The 4975-nt window shown below is 47.3% G+C and overlaps 1 non-coding gene across 1 annotated transcript; it reads right to left on the reverse strand.

The window, feature by feature from the left end:
• Positions 1-4676: 4676 nt before the first annotated feature.
• On the reverse strand, positions 4677-4748 carry TRNAD-GUC (transfer RNA aspartic acid (anticodon GUC)). The gene has a single exon. It is a non-coding gene; the product is annotated as a tRNA-Asp (tRNA).
• Positions 4749-4975: the final 227 nt, after the last annotated feature.

Here is a 4975-nt window from a genome sequence, read left to right on the forward strand (position 1 = left end):
AAAGAATCCGCCTGCAATGCAGGAGACCCCAGTTCGATTCCTGGGTTGGGAAGATCCCCTGGAGAAGGGAGAGGCTACCAGCTCGAGTATTCTTGGGCTTCCCTGGTGGCTCAGCTGGTTAAGAATCCACCTGCGATGTGGGAGACCTGGGTTCGATCCCTGGGTTGGGAAAACGCCCTGGAGAAGGGAAAGGCTACCCACTCCAGCATCTGGCCTGGAGAATTCCATGGACTGTATAGTCCTTGGGGTTGCAAAGAGCTGGACACGACTGAGCAACTTTCAGTTTTTCTCAGCTGAGATACAGTTTATCTCAGTTAATTGAAACGGAGCAGGACCCTACGGTCTTGCCCCCACCCCTCCATGTCCTTTGCTTGCCTTCTGTCTGTGGAAAACTTTAGCCGAAGAATAAGTTTAATCAAAGAAATGCAAAATGCAGAAACAAAGGAAAACAGTCAAAGGAGATCAAATAGTAATAATGTAGCCCTTAAGCATCCTCAAGGACCTTCAGTTCTTTCTCAAGGGCTACGGGTAATACTCAGAACGATAACCTGTGAGATGTCTTCTAGATACTAAAACCCCAGGTGGAAGCAGCTGGCTACATGGTGACCAGACCATACCCATGACACAAGCTGCCACAATTCTGAGAACTGGCCTCAAAGAAATGGGAAACCGTGGACCCTGGAACCGAAGATGAACTGTACCTAAAACAACAAGATGACCCTGGTCAGACCACTGCTGACCAATCTGAAGCTGACTGGCAGAGCCGACCGTCTGTTCCTGCACGTGGCCCCTCCTTCCGTCTGTGAGAGCTCTTGCCCCTCTGGTTGCCAGAGTGGGCGGGAGGAGCTGACCTTCGGACAGATGTCCGCCTCCCTCCCCCAGGTGCCGGCACCTGAAAACTCTCCTTTCCACTAACCTGGCCTGTTTATTGGCTTTCTGGGGGGCGAGCAGCCGGACCCCAGAACATACACTTTTTTGGTAACACTATCTGTGGCCGTGTAACAAATCATCTTGAAGCTTAAAACTGCCACTATTTTATTTGCTCATGATTCTGAAGGTCGGCAAATTGGGCTGAGCTCAGTCGGGCATTTCTTCTACCAACACGCGGGCCTCACACCCTAGAGGTTCTGATTTAACTGGTCTGGGCTGACTCCCATTATCCAGCAGTTTAAAAGGCTCCTCGGGTTATTCTTATCTATTGCCAAGCTTCAGAACCACTGGCAATGTGCATAACCCTGAATTACAACTGAGGGAAGGCAGTTCTTCCCAAGTGAGGTAAAGTCAAAAGGGACCTTGAGATTAGCCAGATTAGCGAAAACATTCACCTTAATTTACTTTGAGGGGCTTCCCAGATGGCAGTAGTGGTAAAGCATCTGCCTGTCAAAGCAGGAGAGGCAGGTCTGATCCCTGAGTCGGGAAGATCCCTTGGAGAAGGAAATGGCAACCCACTCCAGGATTCTTGCCTGGAGAATGCCATGGACAGAGGAGCCTGGTGGGCTACAGTCCATGGGGTCGCAGAGTCAGACACAGCTGGGCACACACATACCCAATTTATCCAAAGATGTGATGAGGAAAGGAAGATCTCCCTGGGAGTGTTTGCTCCTGAGTTCCTTTGGCCCGAAAAGACAAAATTCTGTCAGCAAAGGTGATTTAGGGGATTTCACAGTGCCCCGTGTGTGTGTCCTGACGGCCTGGCACACTGCTGGTCAGGACCAAGCCTGCCTCCGTGAACGGCCTCCTGGGCAAGCAACCCCTCATTAATCTTAAGACTCAGTAAGCCTGAGAAGGGAGCAGGCACACCTCTCTCTAGGGAGCAGCTGTGGGTTGGTCCATGTCTTCTGGATTCCTTCCAGCTTCTGGGTAGGGCTTTTTCTTGCAAATCAGGACTGGGTGTGGGACGCAGCAAGCTTCTGTCCCCCACCTGCGGCAGCACATTCATTCACCTGCCAACACAAGCCGCAGCTTGCAGAATCAACACTTCACTTCTCTCGTCTAGAGATTTCAGACAATCAGGCCCCCTTCTCACGAGGCCCATATAAAGAAACTGCATTAGAAGCTTTCCTGGTGTTCCAGTGGTTAAGTCTCTGTGCTTCCCCTGCAGGGACCATGAGTTTGATCCCTGGTTGGGGACGTAAGATCCCACAGGCCCTGAGGTGTGGCCATAGATAAACAGCATCTTCTATTTGAGGAAGGAACATTTCAATTCAAGAGCATAGGGGAAAAAAAAGAAATTTTATTAAAAACAAGAATATATACCTCACACAATTTCCACCTCTCTCCCTGCCTACCCACAAATACTCACGGAGGTTGAATTTCAGAGCAGCCATGCGTGTCTCATAGAAGATTAGCTTCCTCCCAGCCAAACCAACCAAACCTCCAACATCTATTTCAGGTCTTAGTGACTTCCTTTGTTTTAGAATGTGTCACGCTCCCATCAGAGGCATTAAATCTTTCTCTTTTGATGAATTAAAATGTCACAGCTAAGAATTATAACTCAACATTTATCTGCCCTCATGTGCTACTTCCTACATGAGACTTTCAAAACTTTCAAGATAGAAGGACAGCTCACACTGTAGGAAAAAAATAGATCCTGAGTGAGTCTGAGCAAGTCAATGTCCCTTCCTGAGATGGTGTGTGCAGGGCCGGCACGCTATCACAGCATCTCTTTCAGATCCTCTCTTCCTCGAGTGTATGATGAAGAAAATGCCGAGGACCGTCCCCAGTTTGCGACAGGGTTAAACGTGGCGTGTGATCTTGGCTCTCCAGGGTCATTTCTGAATGTCAAGCCTGCCGATACTCTATTTTCCACTATCTTTTTGAATGAAGCAACAGTAGTCTCACCACTCTGCCTTTTTTGTATATTTCCGTTTATGCTTAAAAACAGCATCTTTTTCAGATTATAAAATTAGTACCATTCATTACAAAATTCTAAAATATGAAGAGGTTATGAAACATATCAATCCCTCTACCAAGAGATAATTTAGGAAATTCTCTGGTGGTCCAGGGGTTAAGACTTTGCCTTCCAATGCAGAGGGTTCGGGTTCAATGCCTGGCCAGGGAGCTAAGATGGCCCACATGTCTCAGGGCCAAGAAACCAGAATGTAAACAACAAAAGCGGTATTGTAACAGGTTCAATAATGATCTTAAAAATGGTCCACATCAAGAAAGATCTTTAAAAAAATAGATACTGTAATGGCCAATATCAGTTTTGGTGAATTTCTCTTTAGAGTTTTTATGTAAAGTCATTTTCCCTCCCCTCAAAAGCTACCTAGCAGATAAATCAAAAGCAGTTTTCTCATTCTTGACCCACATCCACGTGGGATAACACCATGTAGGCCTGGTGGCAAGCCTGTCCTACAGTGCCACCAGTCTGGGTGCTCCCGTCACAGTCTGTGGTGTGCTCCAACCACCTGACCCCTGGGCCAGGATCCCACAGGACTCCAGGTAGGGGTTTTGACTACTTGTTTTCAGTGCTGTACCTGGGGAACATGGATTGAAAAAGCAACACTTCAACTTTGCACCTAATATAACAAAAAGCAAGTAAGGCTTTACTAAATCTACACGCTTTACTGTTTTTGATGCTTTGGAAATTAATCTTGAGTTTTACTCTGCCTCTTTTAAATGCCAGAGTTTCCAAAGACAGGGGCTTCCCTGGTGGCTCAGATGGTAAAGCGTCTGCCTACAATGCTGGAGACCCGGGTTCAATCCCTGGGTTGGGAAGATCTCTTAGAGAAGGAATTGGCAACCCACTCCAGTATTCTTGCCTGGAAAATCCTATGGATGGAGGAGCCTGGTGGGCTACAGCCCATGGGGTCACAAAGAGTTGGACATGACTGAGCGACTGAGTACAAGGAAGTGGATAAATTGAAACCAAAGTGATATGCTTTCAACCAAAAATTTTAACACAGAAATTCCGGATGATACAATTCCACTGTTGAGTATTACCCCAGAGAGCTGAAAGCAGGGTCTCAGTTATTTGGACACTCTTGTTCCTTTTTTGTGGTTTAGTCATTAAGTCGTGTCCGACTCTTTTGGGACCCCGTGGACTGTAGCCCACCAGGCTCCTCTGTCCATGGGATTCTCCAGGCAAGAACAGTGGAGTGGTTTGCCATTTCCTCCTCTAAGGGATCTTTTTGACCCAAGGATCAAATCTGCCTCTCCTGCACTGGCAGGTGAGTTCTTCACCATTGAGCCACCAGGGAAGCCCACTCGTGTTTCCAGGAGCATTATTCTCAAGAGTCAAAAGGTGGATCAACCCACGTGTCCACCGACGGGTGACAAGCAGGATGTGGTCTATTCACATAAAGGCGTATCATATTATCTGGGCTTAAAGAGGAACAAAATTCTGGCATGTTACAACACAGCTGAAGCCTGAAGATATTATACTCCGAGAAATAAGCTGGTCACAGAAGGACAAATACTGTATGATTCCACATATATGAGTTTTCTAGCATCGTCAGATTCATAGGAAGAAAGAAGGGAGGTTGCTGGAAGCTGGGGGAGAAAGGGATGGAGTTAGTGATTAATGAGAACAGAGGTTCAGTTTGTTGTTCAGTTACTAAGACGTGTCTGACTCTTTGCGACCCCCTGGGCTGTAGCCTGCCAGGCTCCTCTGTCCATGGGATTTTCCCAGCAAGAATACTGGAGTGGGTTGCCATTTCCCTCTCCAAGGGAATCTTCCAGACCCAGGGATCGAACCCGGGTCTCCTGCATGACAGGCAGATTCTTTACCACTGAGCCATCTGGGAAGCCCCCAACATTCAGTTGGGAAGATAGAAAGATTCTGGAGATGGATGGTGGGGATGACGGCAGCAATGTGAAGGGACTACATACCGCTGAACCGTACACTTAAAAATGGTTAAGACGGTTTAAGTTATCGCATGTTTTCGACAATTGAAAAAAGAGCCATAGGTGAGTCCTGCTGTAAAGCAAAGTCTCTTGAATGACATCAGGCATCACACCTCCTGCCCCTCAC

The sequence above is a fragment of the Ovis aries genome, chromosome 20 (genome assembly GCF_016772045.2).
Source record: "Ovis aries strain OAR_USU_Benz2616 breed Rambouillet chromosome 20, ARS-UI_Ramb_v3.0, whole genome shotgun sequence".
NCBI lineage: Eukaryota > Metazoa > Chordata > Mammalia > Artiodactyla > Bovidae > Ovis > Ovis aries.